This window comes from Poecilia reticulata, chromosome 17 (genome assembly GCF_904066995.2).
Source record: "Poecilia reticulata chromosome 17, P_reticulata-male-v2, whole genome shotgun sequence".
NCBI lineage: Eukaryota > Metazoa > Chordata > Actinopteri > Cyprinodontiformes > Poeciliidae > Poecilia > Poecilia reticulata.
In genome coordinates, this window is record NC_088846.1 from 21,070,633 (window position 1) to 21,090,953 (window position 20,321).

The following is a 20,321-nucleotide window of genomic DNA, read 5'->3' on the forward strand; positions in this document are numbered from 1 at the left end:
ATCACACTGTAAGAACACAAAATTTTCCCAAATATTTTTGGTCTTGTTTTTTTTATGCAAATAATGTAATAGTACGCTTGAAATAGGACAAAACTAATTTACAGATAACTTTTCAGGAAGATATAGGAGCTTGTTTAAGTCTATAATGTTGATTTAAAAAGTACTGGCTCCCCTGGCAAAATATCTACCAATCTGTAATTGTTTATTTGTATAAACAGTATATTTCATAAAACACTGGAAATACATCCCTATTCTCTTGCAGTGTTTCTCTGACATCCACCTTCACTTGAAGATGGAAACTGTGACACTGCAGCCATCTCTCCAAGATGAAAGTTTCTAAGTAGAAAGAGCGTATCAATTTTTAAACGTGGCTACTCTCTTCATTGTAGGCTGTTGTGCTTTACTTTAATTTTTTAAACAACACAACATGCACATATATCCCCTGGTGTATCGTATGCCGTCATGTCATATAAATAATTATGGTGGCTTGCCAAGATATAAACTGACAGGTTTGGCTCAGAGAGAATTATTTAGAGAAGCAGCCATGGCTGCATGGTACCAGCTCAGGTTGGAGAATCTGTCCATAAGAACAATATAAGTACTCAACTTAACAAATGTAGCTTTTTTCAATGAGTTTCCAAAGAAGGCCATGAGATATACATGTCTTGGGAACACAGCTGAGACCAAAATCAAACTGTTTGGCCTTTATCCAAGCCTTATCGTGGAAAACCATAAAGCTCACACAGTCAATCCCCACAAGTCAAGTCAAGTTTATTTGTATTTCAGAAACGAGGCAGTTCAGTGCTTTACATAATAATGAAGCAATTAAACATGGCAGTGGCGATTTTATGTTGTTTCTCCAGCAAGGGAAAATGATCAGACTTCATGGGAAGATGGACGGTGTAAATCCAGACCAATACTGAAAGAAACCCGACTGGAGGCAGTGAAAGACATGAAACTGGGGAAGAGGTTTACCTCTAAAATAAATTTATAATCTGTGGCAAGACTTTATGATGTTTGGTGATATGGCTGAAAAACACAAGGATGTAATGGTTTCATATCAGTCCATATTGATTATTGTTGATTAATTTTTTGCTTTAAATATCTGATATGATACCAAAGTGATGAAGTGGCATTTACTGCTTTTCTACTTCGTAGTTTTAAGCAGTTATGAGGCATGTTTGTGAAATCTGAAACTGCTGCTGCGGCATTTACTCACCAATTTGTTGCTAGGTAACTGAAAGTTACTCACCAACTTGTTGCTGGGTAATTGAAAGTTACTCAACACGCTGTTGCTAGGTAACCAAAGAATGAATGAGAATGCTTTAGCTGGGCTGTGAGAGGTTGAGTGACTAACATCCCCCAGAATGCAGTGTGGTTTTGGATCGGAGTTCAGTGAAATTATAGAATATTCTGACATATTTTCTACTGATATCGATCACGTCTCTGTCTCGATAAATATTGTTATTGATGTATTGCCCAGACCTAGCTAAAAGACAGACGTCAGCTAGTCTGTGTCTGAGCTTGGATAAGAAAATGGGAGTCTCAGCACGTACAAAGCTTGTACCCCAAAAGACTTGCCGCTGTAATTGCACCATAGGGTGTTTGCACAAAGTGTTGACTCATGTGGGTTCAACAGAAATACTCAGCACACTTCAGCACACATGCACACCCCGACACACACACACGCACACCCCGACACACACACACACACACGCACCCACACACACACACACACACAACTTCATGTTGCTCTATCCCATAAAATCCCAATAAAATAAATTTCCGTTTGTGGCTGCAATGTGACAAAATGGGAAAAACGTCACAAGTGTGAATACTTTTGCAATGCTCTGTAATTGGTGGAAGCAGAAAAGTGCGGACCAAAACAAGCCGTTAAAGACAGCAAGAAAACGTTATGCAGACAATATCACACACATCTTCTGGTCCCAGCATCAATTTGAAAGCAGACGCTACGTTTTTCCATCTGCTGGCTCTGTTCTTTAAAGTGAAACCTTTGTAATCTATAACAACTGCACATGACTACCATCCAGGGTACCTTTAAAGAAAAGGACAGAGAGGCTGTCTGGTGATGGTGACAAATGATCCTTGTTGCAGCAAATAAGTCCCAAGACTCCAGAAAATCAATCAAGTGCATGACAGGAGCGAGTGAACAGAGAACTGAGCCACATCTGCCTCGCTGTTCATTCATAACATTACAAAAACTACTCAGTCTGATCCAAAACTTAAGCATCTCACCAACATCACTGAATAGATGGTGGTGAAGTTTATACACACAGTCAGGGTACCTGGTGCTTGATATTTTGGGTAATAAATGAACGCGTTTGTTCCAGACATTTAGCTGCTCAGGAAGAATCTGGACTATCACTTCCTCCTCCACATGCAGCTATTACGCTTCTTTAGTCCCATGCCAACACATGTGCTCACCGTTTTCTGTTCATTTACCTCTAGGATTGTGTGCATAGCTTCAGAAAAAGATCAAAATGAAGCAATTTTGCCTAATCAGAAGAGCCTCAAGCTATTAAAGACAAACAGGCTTTTGTGAAATGACATTAGAAAATAATACGCTAGGCATTTTTGCCATCTTCTGTTACAGTGAAAATACTTTCAATACAGGACCTATTATGCTTTGAACAGGTTACGATACCTCTACATTCTATACAAAACATGTTCTTTTTTTTTGTTTTTTGCACAAAATCATTCTCAGATAATGAGATTTTATTTTACTCAGTTCTACCTATTTGGAGTTCCTTTCAAAAGTTGTTTTAGGGACTCTGGTCACTTTAAAGACAAAAAGCTCCAACTCCATGTCAACACTCTCACTTTATGTGCGTGAAAATGGATGTGCAACTGTTCAGCAACACATCTTTAACCCTGACTCAGACCCAGAAGAAGAGGAAGTGGAGCCTCCTTCACGAAAGGAGCAAGTGGTTTCTGAATGGAAAGTCAACTACAAAACACTTTCCAGCAGCCATTGTACAGCAGTAAAACCAGCTGACCGAACATGCTCAAGCTCCACTTGCTGATTTTTTGTTATTTTCAGGTTTTTAAAACAACTCGTTTTCTAGTCACCAAAATACTTAAGTTATTGCCAACGAATGGTTACTGCCAAGGCTGTTTCTAGAAACAGCAGACACCAAAATGGAAGAATGAAAATGTGTAAAAAGTCAATTTTGCCTAATAAGTTCCCCTTAAAATGTTTCCAAGATGGAAAAGTCAGAAAATCAAAATCGGAAATGAAAGTGAAGACAAAAGAAAAGAGAAACAAATGACGTGTAAAGCTTAGTTTATCCAACTGAATCTGGGTTTTTGGTTTCTAAAAAGCCCTACACACTGAACACTGCACAAAGTTAATAAACCTTAAAAAGCAAGTAGTCCTCCAACATAAAAAAGTATGGTTTTAGCTTTCCTGAACAAACCAGAGCCTTTTATTGAGCAGAGAAAGTCAGTGTAGCCATCTGTATATTTGTAGGAGATTAAATAACCTTCAACAGAGCAGATCATTATATCCTCTCAGGTTACTTTGCTGCCTCTGATAGACAATCAAGAAACCAATGAAAATCACATATATTGCCAGGAATGTTAAAAAACCCCCAATGTATTCAAAATATGAACGTATTAGGCACACATGTTAAACATGAATAGAGAATCAGCAAATCAAACGGCTCAAACTCAGTTCATTCAGACAACCAGGCGTGGTGAAGACAAGCTCCTGAAGTTCAAACCGAATGTCCAAATGAGGCAGAAAGGAAACTGAATATGGCTCAGATATGTTAGTATTTCAGAAACTACAAATCTATATGGGTTTTTTTTACCAACAACTACCGCAAAACACAAAATCCCACCACGTGTTTTAGTCTAGTTTCTAGTACAAATATCTTATCTTGAAATAAGACAAACCTACAAGTAGCTTTTCAGCAAAATATAGGCGCTAGTTTGAAATAAACACCTCAATACTGATTTTAAAAAAGTACTAATTCCACTGACAGATTATCACTGATAAAACATGGGAAAATTGTCTTAAATTAAATAATCTGCCAGTGGAACCAATACTTTTCTTTACCAATATTAAGGAATTATTGACTTAAAACAAGCTCATATATCTTGCTGAAAAGTTTGTCTTATTTCAAGAGTACTAAGATGTTTTCAGTAGAAACTGGACAAAAATACTTGGTAAGAATTTGTGTTTTTGCAGTGTATCTCTTTGCACATTTCCAGTGAGCAGACCTTGTTGGCGTCAGAGGTCAGAGGAGAAAGGACAAAGGTGAAGTTGTCACATAAAAGGCAATTCTGTAGGTAAAAAATTATAAATTATAGTAAAAATTATAACAAAAAAATGATTTAATAATAACTATAGTTGACATGGTTTCCTCAAACAGAGAAGATCTGGAACGTTAGATGCACATTTCCACCTTTTTCACTGGTTTCCTGTGACACTTGAGTCACCACATCCTTGCAATCTGAAAAATAATCCTCAACACAAAAGGCTTCAGAACATCTGATGTGCGTTTGGAAGAAGCCCCTTTGTGTCCCTCTCTTTCCTGCACTCATTTCTACATGCAGCTCTCAGCCTCAAGATCTATTTGAAGTAGAGAATAGAAAAACGTATTACTAAATGTAATAAGGCTTCTTTGAGAGGCGATGGCAAAGTCCTCACAATGTGTCTGCTGAAAATGTTCAGGTATTGGATTGAAAAGGAGAATAAAAAAAAAAACAACCAAAATCCAGAGAACACCATTCAGAAAACCCAGAGATCAGCTGATCAAAACCACTGTAAGAGATAACAAGGAAGCTCGGCTCCTGCGGCGTTAAGTAGAAAGAGATTAGAGGTGGTTTAACTTTTTCCACAATATGGTAATGCCAGAACTGAGCCTCGCTGAGCCACAACCCAATTCCACTGCAGATCAGAAGTTTGCAGAAAAAAAACAAGAAAGGACGGACCAAATCGATGAGTCCTGAGCTAATGAGCAAATGTATTCATACCCCTGGGATTTTCTCACATTTTATTTCATGGACCAACAAGAAACGTCAAAGTATTTAATGAGGATTTTAAGCGGCTGATCTACAGTAAGGCAGAGCATAACTGTAAAGCAGAAGGGGCACAAAGCTTTCAACAAGTTCAACCACTTTTACTTTGATACCCTAATTAAATATAGTTATCTTATGTTGTCTACAGCTCTGGAAAAAATGAAGAGCCCACTGCACTGAACTCCATTGAAAACCTCCTGGTTATTCCACCAAATATTGATTTCTGAACTCTTCTTCAGTTGAAACATTAATATTGTTGTTTCTAAATTAATACGAACTTGATTTCCTTGCATTATTTGAGCTCTGAAAGCAGCTTTATTGTTATTTTGACCATTTCTCATTTTCTGCAAATAAAAACAAAATTTTGCCTGTTATTTCAGAGACATGTTGTCAGCAGTTCATAGAATAAAAGAACAATGTTCATTTTACTCAAAAATAGACCTATAAAAAGTAAAACCAGAGAAACTGATCATTTTAAGACTCTTTTTTTTCCCATAGCTATAAATTTTAATAAAAAACAGTCATGTTGCTAATTTGACCAAGTAAAAAAATATATATGTTATAAAAAAATAATAATAGAAACTAATGTTCCCAGGTTCTCGTGCACTCTGGCTGAGCTTGAGCTATTTTGCTAAGAAAAATGGGTAATAATGGGCTTTTAACTTGAACCTTCAAGACATGCCCCTGAAGACCTGCAGCTGTAACTGCAGTGAAAGGTGAATTTACAAAATATTGGCTCAGCAGTGACTTTGTTTTGGTCTGGTACATAAAATCCCCATCAAGTTTATTGAGGCATCAGATTGCCAGGTGACAAAAAGTCAAAAACAAAAAGCACTATAAATATTTTTGCCACAGACTATAAATGTGGACAGGTAGTGCATTTATTTTACTGTAAGATATAATTTCCTCTTTTATACGCTGAGTAAGCAAATCCAGTGTGGCAGATGAGATCTATGAGGACTACTGGATAAAGAAGGACACAAAAGATGTTTGTTGGGACTTTTTGTGAACTTCAAGCTGATTTCTACTCACATGTGGACACAGAACATTAGCTCAACAAATGGTTCGTAGTCCCTAAAGTCTGAGAAAAATGTCAAACGTCTTTAAGCAGCAAACTCTAAATAACCTCAGGCTGCATGTGGTAGAATAACTACAGAATATAATCAGGGGGTGTTTATAAATCTTCACTCTCTTTTCGGAGAAATGATATAGATTACTTTGTTAATTATCATTAATTACTCTGCTAAATGATTAAATGAATGACTAAATGATTAAAGTAAAACAAACTGTTTCTCAAGCCGATTCAAGCAAACTTCAAAGATTATTCTTTTACAATATTGATGAGTCTTTAAGACCCTCAAAGCCTTTCATGACTGCCAGCCAAGGCTTGGCAGAAACGTCCCAGGCCAGAAAACCCAGAATTCAAAGCAGCCTGATAGGAAAGACAGCAGCGTTCGTGGAGATGGAGCCGGATTCATCTTGGCACGCTTAATTCTCGAGAAATGAATGCTAAATAACATCTTTATGCATCAGTGGAGCTGGGAGTGCATCCTAGCTCTTCCCTGGCATGTTGTCTGCTGCACGCGCTCTGTTTTGCCTCATAAAAGTCTTTCTTACAACCAAGTGAGAGCTCTTGACAGTGATGTTTTTCTTCTCTCTCTCTCTGATACTTCTACAGCATCCTCCACACGCCGCAAAGGTTCCAAGTTTAGGTATTTCACGAATCCTCTTTGGTTCTCTCACACCGACTGTCAGAGGCTTCAGAGCGGGAATCCTTGGGAGATAAAAAGCAAAGAACTGGTGCAAGTACTCATTTTAGTGTTTCCTCTCTCCCTGATCAATCCTGACTGACTCGTGCTGCTGTCTGAGGAAAAAAAACGGGAAGATGAGAGTGGCTCATACGCGCTGACAAACTCTTGAGAAGGAAGCATTCAGGCCACACTCACCCTCCGCCACTGAAACGTTGCAGTGCAGCATTTTTTTTTCTGGAGAAAACGGCAACAGACTTCTAATGCACATTACAGGGAAAGTCATTGTTTCATATTTGTCTTTTCACACTTGTCCTCTTAACTTAAGTTGAACTTCCTTGACTATGTCTCAACTTTGGAGGAGTCCTGAAAACATTTCTTCTTTTGTCTAACTCTTTTGATTGACAGTCTACAAGCTATACGTCTTGAATTAAGCATGATTACGCTTCAAGTTATGTAAATGTGCGGTCGTGGGAAAAATTAAGTTCACCCTTTGAGCCACTTCTGTGTGATTTCCCAATTTTTTTCATATTGTTTATAGGCTAAAGCTGGGCAATATGGAAAAAAAATCCCATCACAATAAAAATATACAATATAAAGCAAATCACTATTTTGTTTCCTGGTATTTTTAAGAGGGACTCGAAGACATCAGAAGGATGTTTTTTATTTTGAAGATTTATTTTTAACAGTTCAAGATGTCATTCAGCATAACTCAACTCCGGGTAAATAAAAAATGACAAAAATGTCAAGCAACACAGGAGAATGAAACCAAAATGAACATATTCTTTCACTGGTGTAAAAAAAAAAAAATCATGCATTCAAATGTAAATTTCAAAAATCTCTCCTTTTATGTCCTCTTAATTTTAAGTACTGCTTTTCAAGAATGAGCAATGAAGAGAGAACTATGTAAAGACAAAAAGACAAAACAATACCTTGGTGCAAATTTTAGAAGCATTCAAGGGTGAAAAGTTAAAACAAAAAAATAGACGTCATTGATGTCAAGAAAAGACATATCAGCTTTTTATACCCTCAGTGCAAACATCAGCAGTTTTCAAAGACAAAAAATAAATAAACAAGCTAGACAAAGTTTCTGCTCTGTTGTCAATCTGTGCTGGGTCAGACATTAAGCTTTATAAGTATGTTTTTTTTTTTATTACTTTTGTTTTTTGGAAGTGCGGAGGTTAGCACTTGTTCCCATCTAGGGTTGTGAAGTTTTACATTCTGCACACGCTGGTGAATGTCGCTGGTTTAGGTGGAAAAACAGACAAGTTGTTTTGCGGTATATTTACTATCGTTTTATCGCCTTCAACCCCGTTCCTTCAGTTCATTGAGACACCGCTCTCTTAAAGATCTCCCCACAGGATTTTAATCAATTTGAAACATGGACTTTAACTATACTATTGCAACACCTTGATTTTTTTTCTGTTGTAGATTTATTGCTGCATCTGGGATCACTGTCGAGGCTTTTAGCTTTCCTTCTTATTTCCTCACATTTATCATCAGAAAAGGTTGAAAAACAGACGACTTCATGGTTTGTTCATGGCTCCAAGCTCCAAATCATCACGACTCTATCACCATCCATCATGAGATGAAAAAATAAATAAATAAAAAATTAACAACAGACCAATATACGGATATAAAACTGAAAAAAAAAACAGCAATAAAGCTCCAAAGAAACTAACTAAATGTTACTGATTGCAAATAAACTTTCTGCTTGAACTTTTTACAAACAGTAAATTAAAACTTTGCTTACTGCAAAGCTGAATACACAAATTAAATGTTACAAGTTTTACTTATTTCTTATATTTGAGGCTTATTTTGCCTGTAATGGAAGAGAAACCAAAAACATGCAGGTGTCACGTGACGGCTTTTAATCGGCAGCATTGTGTATTGGCACAACATCGTGCGCCTCCTGTGATTTCTTGTTCCAGATTTTCCCTGGATTGTAGTTTTCTGCATGTTTTTAGTTTTTCTCTTTCAATAAACACAGTTTATTCTGTCTGCCTGCCTCCTCTCTGCATTTGGCCTCTTCACTTCATCACTGTATGACCTTCAGACCTTCAGATTTGCAGTACAGTTTTACATTACACTTCACATTGCCAGCAAAATGATCCAGTCCCACCATCTTTATCTGCACTCAGGTTCTTCTTCCCATCATGCTGCTTTCACTCAAACTTGGATGATGGCTGTTAAAAATTGAACAGCAGTTTTCTCAGCAGTTATAGTGTACTTTGTTTGTAACTCTAATGTTTAGATCTAGCTAAGTGCAGCACACACTACCTTCACAAGAAACTCTGAAACATGGGTCAGCAGCACTGCTTCATCATTAGGTTCTGACAACATGAGTCTTACATGAATGTTTCTTTTTTTTAAGTGATTTTATCTCTGATGTGTAATAAAATGTTTTATATTTCTTATGTATTTATATAAATTTAAGTAAAAGTGAAAAATGTATATTTCCTGAAACAATTTAAACAAAATGAATTTGTGTCCGTCTTTTTCTAGCCAGTACCGATGTTCTGATGTTCCTTCTGAATTTAATCAGAGTTTATTGTGGCTCAATGAAAAATTGACTGGCAGTCTGACTCAATTAGTGAGTTTTAAGCTTTTATGTCCCCAGCCCAGAGGGTAACAATGGCAGAAGGTTATACTGTTAATATCACAAACTGAAGGAAACAGACATTACTTCAGTAGCTTACAAACACTAAATCACCTGACCGACAGATAAAAATATTTAAAAAAAATAATCTAGTGTCTTCAGTGCTCACTTTCAAAAGTGTTAAAAATTGCACAAGAATAAAAGTCCTTCTTTGTGCAGAATCATCACAGATTATGTAGATGAACCTTTAGAGTTTCTGGTTGACTCAGGGAAAAAGCACAAACAGCAAAGATGTGAACTTTAACCTATAGATGCCTTTTTACGGGCGATCCTGGACAACTGTTAATGCAGGGACTTTTCTTTAGCCAACTTTTAACATAATTTGTATTTTTTTAAAATGAAAAAACAAATAGATTTAAAACATGCTGTTGGTTGATGCCCTTATAGACTGGAAATCACGTAGTTTCGATTCATTTAACAAATAGGTTGGAAAGAAATAAATGAGATACTCAGTATTTGACCTATAAGATTACTGATCAGAACCGATCACTGGATTATTGGTTCATTCCAATCCCTGGTGGAATACACTGCTTGTGTACCTAAAGTGCTCCTAATTTTTTTTCAGCTTTCGCTTCATAGCTCACAGATGTAAAAGTATTATTTATAATAAGCACATTTAGTTGTTCCTTTTGAAGCAGGAGAGAATATACAAGCTTAAATACATTTATAAAACACAGCTGAATCCAGGTAGATTTTTTTTTTCTCCAATTTTTCTGCTCCTTCGGGAGAATACACCCAGCAGGAGGTGTGAGGACTTAAAATTATAGCTGAAAATAGGTCTAAAAAAATCACCTCCAGCTTTTATTACTGGGAGAATTTGGTGGAGAAATAATGATTTCAGCTGAGATGACTGCTTTGATTTTCTAGCTGTCACTCAAAACAGAAAAAGAAATATTATTATTGAAAATGAAGAACTGCCACAATCACCACATAATGTGCTTAATCAAAAAAGATTAATTTAGAAAGTGGAGTGTACAGTCTAATTGAAGTAGCGCTTAATTAAATATAATTATAAAGCATGATGAATTGAGCTCAGACAGATGGAGAGAATTGGCTATAAAAAGAGCAATGTACAGATTCGGAGATATGTGTAATAACAGCACCGTGCAGGAACCGGTGCCACCTTTTTTAATAGTGCTCTGTTACCCTTGCTCTTTTTTTTCCCCAGCCTTCTCACTGCCATAAATTACTCAGCTAATACCCCAACAGCAGCAGCTAGTGCTGAATCATTCAAAGACCTCAATTAGCAATTAAGGACTTAATGAATAGTGGTCTGTGCAGGGCAATTTTGCTTCCAGCCCAGGGGAGCCCGCTGGAATCTAATCTCTCTTGCAGGACATGAGCAGTAACAACTGCTTATCAGCGTGGAGAACACACAGAAAAGCCAATTGTACGGATATAATGAGAAGCCAGAGTGTAGCAGCAGTGTTGAAGCAGCTGTTTACTGGGTATCAGGAATCATTTTGCTCTGGATCTAAACAAGGAAATGCGACAGTTAAGACTGTTACCTCCCATTACCTACAAAATAATACGAGGGGAACGAGATGGGAAACCTGAACTCCTCAAAATTGTGATAATTTCTTTGAAATTCCTCGCTGAGTTTGGAAACATTGCATGATGAAGATACGTTTTGAATTAAATTTTTTCTGTTTGTATTTTTACAGACTTTTTCTACATTTGCACCCATTTTTCTTCACCTAAAGGTGTCCAGTAGCAAAAAGAAGTCATGTTACACAGACAGGAAACTGCAGCGACCAAAACGGTCCAACCATCAATGTGAGCGACACTAATACCCAGCCACACTGTTGCCTCTTTTAAAATGTGCTCAAATGAAAATTCTGCAAAATGTGTCAACTTCTTTAGTCTGATTAATTGTCATAGAAATCAATAGAATGATCAATTACTAAAATAATTGTTATTTGCAGTCCGATAGGAGACGTGTAATTGCGGTACTGTTGCGGTAAAATGTGTTGATAATTCAGCTAAATCTTCCTGACCCTTTTCTAACCCTTTCTTCATTATGATAGCTTCATTGTACACATCGATATCACCACAACAATTTTAATTTCATTCATTCTGCAGATCTACATCCACTTTTTAAAAAGATATCTGCACTGCACTTCTGCAATCGTTTTCTACGTTGCAAAAGTCAAAGTTAAAGCAGAATGCAGCAAAATCAGCTTTCCAAAATGAAACACCAATTTCATTAATTACACAACCCCAGGAAAATCTGCAACTACATAAAGACTGAGGGAAAGAGCAACCTCTGGGGACAAAATGAAGACATTTGTATTGCCAGTCATCTTTCAAGGAGTCTACAACTGGGCTTCAGAGCAGAATATCAAAGATTGAATATGCAGGCTTACATGACGCGGTAGGTAGTGTGCTGCCTTATGAATTATTACTGTCACTCTGTCCTTTTATATTATCATTCCACGGTCCTGTAATCATTTACATATTTCTCATACATTTAATGAAGGGACTTTTCTGAACTTAGAGGCCTCGCTTGTGCAGGGGCACACAAAGCTTCTGTAGGGAAAATACACTCCAATTTCCATCAGCTTTATCTCCCCTTCCTCCTCTCCTTCTCTCTCCCAGCTTGCGACGGGGAAAAAAATATATATGGAGGCTCTCTGAAGCATGAAGACTGAGGGCAGACGATCAGTCGCCTAAAACTATAGCTGCACCATAATCGGATTGGGGCGACCTATAGCCCCGGCCAGCGACGAAGACGGCAGGGAGATAAAACACTGCGTGACCTGCACGGGGCGCAGCGGGATGAAGTCATATCTCTGCAAGATGTTTTATCTCGCATTGCACAATAATAGAAAGGGCGGTTATCTTTGAAATCGGAGCGCTTTGACTGCATACCTGAGGTCAGTTTGCAATCTTTTCGCAGCATTAGCTCACTATTTGATACCAGGAGGATCATTGCGTTGTTTTTAAAGCAATATTGGGTTCCCAGAAGTTTGACTCCAAAAAACTCTTGAATGCACCACGCTGTTGACCTCTGAGAATACTCAAAGTTATATTTCTTTTTCTAACGATGAAATTGCTGCTCTTCCTCTGAGGAATTCACTTAAAATAAATGATTGCTCCCACATCGCCACGTCTTTCTATAAAAGAGACTCCCCGCTTTGCTCAAGGGTGTATGAACATGTGCTTTCCCAGATCCCTTGGCATGGACACATTTCTTCATTTCCCTAATTTCCCTTTTTGTGTACCTGCCAAATATAGCCTTTGCCTCGCCATGTTAAAGTAACTGGGTCACTGGAGCTGTGATTAATTAGCTGATAAAACATGTTTTCTGTATGAAACCAGGCTGAGAAGTCTCGGTAATGATAAGCAGTGGGAGCTGAAAGGTCAGAGGTCAAACCAGGTAAGTCTGTAGAGAAAAATCTGGGCAATCTGTGAAAAACATATCAAATGAAAATAAAATATGCGCGAGGACGAAATATTTGTGTGTGAAAATGTAGCCTCCACAGTGTGAGTAAGAAAAACAACATGACAAAGAGCTGATTATAATTTAATTCGAAGAACAATTTGCAATTTAAATGGGAAAAAGGGCCCCAGTGTGGTGTTAAATATTACAGCTGCCACTGTTTTCAGTTTATTCTATAAAAAAAACTGATTTTTGAGAATCAGCGACAGCAGGAAGACTAAAAGCAGCGACACAAAGCGCTAAATAATGCTGATTTTAATGCCTTCTGAGATGAAGCCAATAAAGACGAACAAAAACTTAAAGGAATGGCGGACAGTTTTTGCTCCAGATGATACACTGGCTTTCTCCTTCCATAAACAACTCAAATAGGGTGTTCAAACTTAATTATCAAGCAATAAATGATCTACTTGTAGAGCTCGTTGTGTTTGTTTTTGCTGGGGTTTTGTGAGCTAGAGTAAAGGACAAAATGCTGAATGAAAAGGAAAAGTAGAGGATTTTGACTTTTTAGAGTTTTAAGTACTAAGAGAAGCTCAAGTTCAGTCAGATTAGATAGAAAGTGTCTGAACATACATTTTTAAGTTAAATTCTGGACTTTAACTGGGCCATTTTAATACTAAATCACTCAACTGTAGTGGTGGCTGTATGTTTAGGGTCACTGTGGAAGCTGGTGCAGCTGGTGCATATCTTTCTTGCCACTGAGGTTCAGTACGTCACAGTCACTAGTGACACTAGTGTGCAGAAACATACCAGGCTGGGATTTGAACCTATGACCTTCTGGGTCAAGTGTGCATGACCTACCTACAGCCATGCACACTTGACAAAGTGTGAATTGGAAAACAAGGTAAAAATATTCTTTCACAACAATACTCTTAGTATCAAAGGGATAATTTTAAGAGTGAGAATAAATCACAGCAGTAGGGTCTTCTGTAGTTGTTTCAATGAACAAATGTTTTTTTTTAGATTTAATAGATTGAAGAGTAGAGCAAGAGAGCTTAATTTTTACAGCATCAAACAATCTGTTTCTGTAAGAAACCAAAGGTGCATAAAAATAAAAACAAACATAAAAGAAGCAAATAGGCAAATAAAGTGATACAAATACATTTGGTATAGATAAAAATCGAACAAAAAGCGTAATATATAAAAGATTTGTAAAAAAAAAAAATGCTAAAAGAAACTGTATTCAAATCAGCAGCAAAACATCTTCAGGAGAAATGAAACTGCACAGGCCTGAAACAAAATTCTAGTTTACATATTCAGTAGAAAGTCTTAAATTTAAATTAGTATTTTCTAGGTATGGCTGCCTGTATCAAGGTAAACGGAGGTTTTAAAACGATTTTTCCGGCATACTGTTCTTACAATTTAATGAGATGTCAGAGAAAGAGCTGCAGTGAATGGAGTTTTTCCTCTCCTGCCTCTTGGTGTTCACTGCTGGTCAGCTGGCTAAAAGGAGGAGACAACACTTTCTCCTTGCTTATATAAAGGATGCCACTGACTCATTGTAAATATTTCTCTCTGCAAAAACACAGACAGCCGTGGTATGAGAGAAAGCATCACCCATAACTCCTACTGAGGTAAAGATGATTTCAATTAACAGATGGCCATCAATAACTTAAACACTGCTTTTCAATTTTGCAGTTTCCAGTCTAGAATGTAAACATGGTTTAGATAAAGTAGACATTTTTATTATTTTAGCAGCAGACAGATTTGTTTTTAGATTTTCTTGCCATTTTTACTTAAAGTGGTCATATCTTCAGAGTAATTGATGCTTCAGTGCAGTAGTTCAGCTCCTTCCCATTTGAAAGTAATGCCAGCATAAATGGCCATTACAGTTTGTTTTTATTCCCCAGTGCTGCAGAAGGTGACCTTCTCCACCTCGGAGGCCCAGTTAGCTGAAATATGTCATTACAAAACAGCAGCAAAATATTTTCTTCAGTAAACAACAGTTTGTCTTCCTTGCATTTAAGACTTTAAGATTATAACAAGAAAAGTGTTTTGTTTTTAAAAGTTTGGCTTCACAAAGAGACGTACAAGAAAACTGTGATGACTTAAAACTTCTGACCTGTGCTTATTGCTGAGGGCTTTGAGTTTCTGCTGTTTTCTGTTAATCGTTGATTTTTTTGGGGGGGACCACTTACCCACCAAGAGGTTGCAAAGGGGCACTTATGACCAAACCCACAGGGGTGCCAAAATTGGAACAACTCTATTTATTAGGCTAATTACATTCACAGTAGGAGTGTGCCATTAATTAATTTTTAACAGAACATAAAAGCATGTAAACTTGCAGTTTGGATGAGTAATGAAAACTGTCCTGTGCAGTGGTATTGTAACCTGGTGATCAAATCATTTTTTCCTGCTGTCTTTTTGTTATTTAGATGAACTTTTCCACCAGCAGGACACTTTTACTGATCAGAAGCCGAAAACAGATGTGACCCAATCAGAGAAAATACTGGGCACAAAGTGTTTGCATTTTGCCCAAAAATCATCTGCAAATCATATTAATTATTTAAAGTGTTTTCTGCTTTAAACAGTACAGCAGCAAATGCCTAATTCACAGAAAAAAAAAACCCAAAATTGTTTCATATTTAAATTGCTATGTTCACTGTAACAGAAACGTAATGATACAATTCGATTCAGGACCATATTAATGCAAGGTTTCCCTCAGAAAACTGCCCAGCGCTGGGTGAATGGGCGCTGGGCAGCCATTCATCCAGCAGACCATCGTTTTTTTGAGTTAAAAAATGTTTAAAGTTGACAAGACATGCCACTGCTTTCAGTGGTTCTCAGAAAATTCTGGTGTTAATTATTTGTAGGATGTGAACTAAAAAAGTCTGATTATCTTTTTGGCATTAATAGCTAAAAAGATGAGTTCTTTGGGACACGCTGATCTTTCCCTAATCAAAAACTTCTTCAAAGGAAGGTGTAGAGGAGAAAATATCAAGGACTTCCTGTGAAAAATTAAAGCGGATGACAGTGAACCAAGAGAAAGTTCTGGTGGCTTATTAAACTCTTTTCATTTTACCTCAAGTCAGAGCCTGACTCTGTGAATGACGTCAAACTCAACTTATCCATGTTCCAGATAAACTCTGTGACCAAGCTAACGACTAAGAGCGATAAAAGTTTAAGAGCAGGGCTGCACTTTTGCGAATATGTCGTAATTGTAATATTAGTGTGAGTAATATTCATATTGCAAAGGATGGCGTGTGATAATTGTACATTCCAAGTGTTATGAACTTGCATGCCACGTTTTAATCTAACATTTTAATGTAATATTTGGCCAGTTGGACAGAGTCTCACGGCAAGAGGCGTTCAAGTGACACAAGTTCATCAGAGTGATGAGAAAGAGAGGAAAGAAGAAAATTGCATGTACCGGTATTGTAACTCATATAATCCTCTCAATATTTACAATTTTCTGTAATTGTACAGCCCCACTTAGGGGAATATATTTCATATTACATGTTCCGTGTGGGAGACTTGCGGTACAGAGGGTGTAATGAGGTACAACTAAGCTTTTATAAGGAGAGGAGACATTTTGGTGACGGAAGATAGGAGAGAAACTTCCAACTTTCGCACTTTATTCTGACTTAATGGACTTGTCTGTTTTTTGTTTTTTTTTCAACCTAAATTTTGAGGTCTTGGTTAAAAATGCATCTTTCTTTGTTTTTTAATGTCATAAAACAACCAGCTGAAATAATCAAACCTTTTTTACTACTCTACAGACATGATTAAGTATATAATTTCAATACTAAATATTGAGGAATCCTGAAACGAGATAAAAACAATGCAAAATTATCAACATATTTCACAAATGGAGATCTAAAAAGTGTGGTGTACATTTGAACTCAACTCTATGAGTCAATATTTTGCAGCATTACATTGTGTTGCAAGTGTTTGGGGGAGTGACTCTATTGGCTTTCCATATTTCTGGTGTGAAATTCTCACCTGATCCTTTCTGTAAAGCAGCTCAAGAACAGTTATTTTGGATGGAGAGTATTTGTGATCATACATTTCCAACTCTCAACTAAAATGTAGACTTTGGTCCATTCAAACAACTGATTATGTTTCATTGCAACTCTGACGTCATACAGCAGAAAAGTTTAATTTTGGTTTCATGTGACCAGATCACTGTCTTCTGCGTGTTTATTATAGATTTTGGCATTTGTACTTCTGATAGCCGACAAGTTGAGAAACATGAATGAAAAAAAAGATTTCTGTTCAACTTTTGCATTAAAGTGACTCCAGAACAGCTCTCCATTAAACTTTTCTTTAGAAACTTTAAGCCAATCTGAAATTATATAAAAAATTAAAAAGTAATGTGTTGTCTGAAAACATCTAAATCCTTTTCACTTCTGCTCCACCGCAATAGTTTTAAAACAATAAAATATTTAATTTCATCAGCACTCTGTTTCCCCATGTTTCCCAGTATTTCACAACCTTAAAACTTTTATTAAGGTGCTCAATCTTAAATGCTTACTCGGAAAAAGCCCCATTAATTGGTCGCACGTGGGCGTCGCTTCTCCACGCTTCCTGTCAGATTTAGGAGTTTGAGTCTTAAAAAGAAAATAAACTCCTGCATTTGTAAACCCTGTTTGAACTCGTTCTGGAGGAGTATTGTCATTCTGCTTCTTATCTGGGGTGAGACCTCATCCCCGGCTTTTGTGAATGGGAGGTGGAATAGCGCGGAGAGAGACATGTGCGGCGGCGAGGGCGCGGGGTTAGTGACTATATCCACTCCAGACTTTCAGGCAGGAATCAGCTAGCTCCAGCTGCCAGAGTAATGAAGTGCTGGCAGCTGTCCCTGGTGCTGAAATCAGCCTCCATCTCTTTGAGCGGGGGAATATAAAGCGACTGGCCGCCGAGCTGAGATACCGACGCTGCAAGGCAAATGGCACGTCTCAGAACAAAACCCAAGTATCAGATGCATGCATAGGCACACGCACTGGCTTAAACTGCTGTCTCCCAGTAGCTAAACACACAGGCCATGTCCTGAAATGGGTGAAAATAGGCATTCAGCAGCAGAGGATGTAATAAGAAGTACAGGGTGTTGCCTCATTGTGTATTAGATTTCATACATGTGTGAAACACCTACACCGGCATCATCTCTCTTTTCTCTTGTCTGAGTCCTTCATCTGTTTTCTCTTTGCTTATCTCTCCCAGGCAGGGACATAAAAGAGACAAGAGGAAGCTGCTCCTCTAATCCGTTCCTTGACCTCTCTGGGGCTGCTCAAAAATGATTTTCGTCTGTATTTGCACCTGCTAAGGGTCAGCGATCAACCTGCGGGTGCAGCAGGACGTGCCTGAACTGGACAGTGACAGATTACTGACTCGGTCCACCGGCGGCTGGATACACTTCCTCCCGCCGTTCCGAGCTCATATAGGGATTCAGTGCATGTGCATTCCAGAGCCAGCCTCCCACTTCATCCCCGGCGAGAGATAAGTATTGTTTGCGTAGCAGCATATTTCATGCTCGGCTTCCCCCACCTGTTTCCCCTGACCTGCAAAGTCTGAAGGCGGGAGAAGCTGTCGAATGTCCCCTGCTCGGGTATCTCTGGAGCGTGATTGAAAAGGTCCTCGTCTCCAGCTGCTTTCAGGAACAAAACTTCTGTCAAGGATTTTAAAGAAGCGATCCCAGTGGTCACTTCAAGGACTTTCTGTCCACAAATTCTAGGACATTTTGTGTGTGTGTTTTATTTTGGGTCTGTCGAGGGGTTGTCGCCTGCAGGTTTTATGGGTGAGTTCAGGCAGCAAGTGGAGGTCAAGCTATTAATCAAATCCGTCAGCAAAATTTGCATAATGAATTGCTGCAGAATTTGCCTTGAAGATCCCCCTCCCCTGTTGCCGTATCAGCTCGTGGGTGCAGACACTTTAAGTACTTTACTTAAAAGACAGGAGCCAGTCAGACATTTCCATAGTACAATGAATGTGGGTAAGAAATGTGTGTTGGGTTGATTAATTAGTTAATCAAGAAGCAATCTCTGACTGTATCAATACATTTTTCACATCAAATAAAATTTGATTGACAGCCAAACATTCTTGAGCTTATTTTGGCCTTGAATCTGCATCAGTACCGTTACACTTAAAGCTAAATCCACTGTCTGTAAGTGAAGCAACATGTTTTGCATTGAGGTGACGCCTTAAACGTGAAGTGTTCTGGTTTTCAACACGTCTTCTGAATCTTCCTCATACCTGGGCAATCTTTTACCATGGCTGTTTGTGTTTTTGTATTTTTGAGTGGAAATGTTTGAAAGAGCAAAATCTGCCTTTCTGTTAAGTGAGGGAAAAGTAAATTTTTTCAGCTAGCTAGACGGCACCATGTAACAACAAGGGGGAGGGGCACTCCAAAAATCCAGAGAAAACTTAAAGGTCTCTCCTGCACTTTATTTGGCATCACATTAAAGGGTATTTAATCCATAGAAACTGAGCTGTACAACAGCTGTTTAAACTTTAAATACAGATTTTAAGACCCTGATGAACAATAACGTGTAGTTTCTTCACCTTGATTCTCTGTGTCACAACTTAGTGTATTTCCAAACTACTGAAATTGTTCTATAGGTATTTCTGAAAAGATTATAATAACCTTCCCTTAGACAGCTGCAGGCAATGTGCAGTAACAGGCAGCGGAGGGGCGCTATTACCTTACTTTAGTTAATAGAGAATGGAACAACCTTGCAAAAGGATTTTTACTAAGAATGTCTTGATCATGAGTTTTTCTTTTCTTGGTATCAAGTCATTTACAAGTAATCATCTCATACTGAAGTTTATAGTATAAATTACACTCTCCTGTTTCAGAAACATAAAACTTTGTTCTTAAATGTGTAAGAGTTGATTAAAATCTTTCCAGCTGCTCTCTCTGCATCTCTTTCATATAAGGGAGATTTGGTCAATAAAATAGGCCACAAGTTGACAAGCTGTACACAGGAAAATGTCTCATGATATTTAAAACATGGCTGCTTGTCCTGCAGATACAGTATTAAGGAACAGCTTTAGCAAGTTGGAAACCAATACTTTCTAAAACTTCAGAATATCTTGCCATTTATTGGCCCATGACTAAAGTCGAGTATTTGATCAAGCTATTTCTTAAGGATGTGCTATAATTGTTGTTATATTGAAAGTAGAAAAGCTGAAACAATGGGAGGATTAAGAAGTGCAAGGTTCCACTTCCCGACAATTAAAAAATAACTAAGATTTTGATAACACTGCACTTTTTAAAAAATGCATAGTACATTTTCTAAATATTGATTTGCTAACTTCCTCATGAGGCTAAGCCAAGTTATCGGCGTATTTGGAATATGCTTTGAGGCATGTTGGTCATCAAACTTCATGTCAGTTTACCCAGTATTTATCATTTTATCCCTTCCTATCAACATTTCCTACCTGTAAACAAACCTCATCTGTGCCATTTTGTCCCGTCATGTTTACAGAGTTTTAC

At 37.7% G+C, this 20,321-nt stretch overlaps 1 protein-coding gene across 4 annotated transcripts in view; it reads right to left on the reverse strand.

The window, feature by feature from the left end:
- Positions 1–20,321, reverse strand: part of LOC103479799 (RNA-binding Raly-like protein) — a 63,422-nt gene that overhangs the window by 41,536 nt on the left and 1,565 nt on the right. The gene's annotated exons all lie outside the window — the stretch shown is intronic.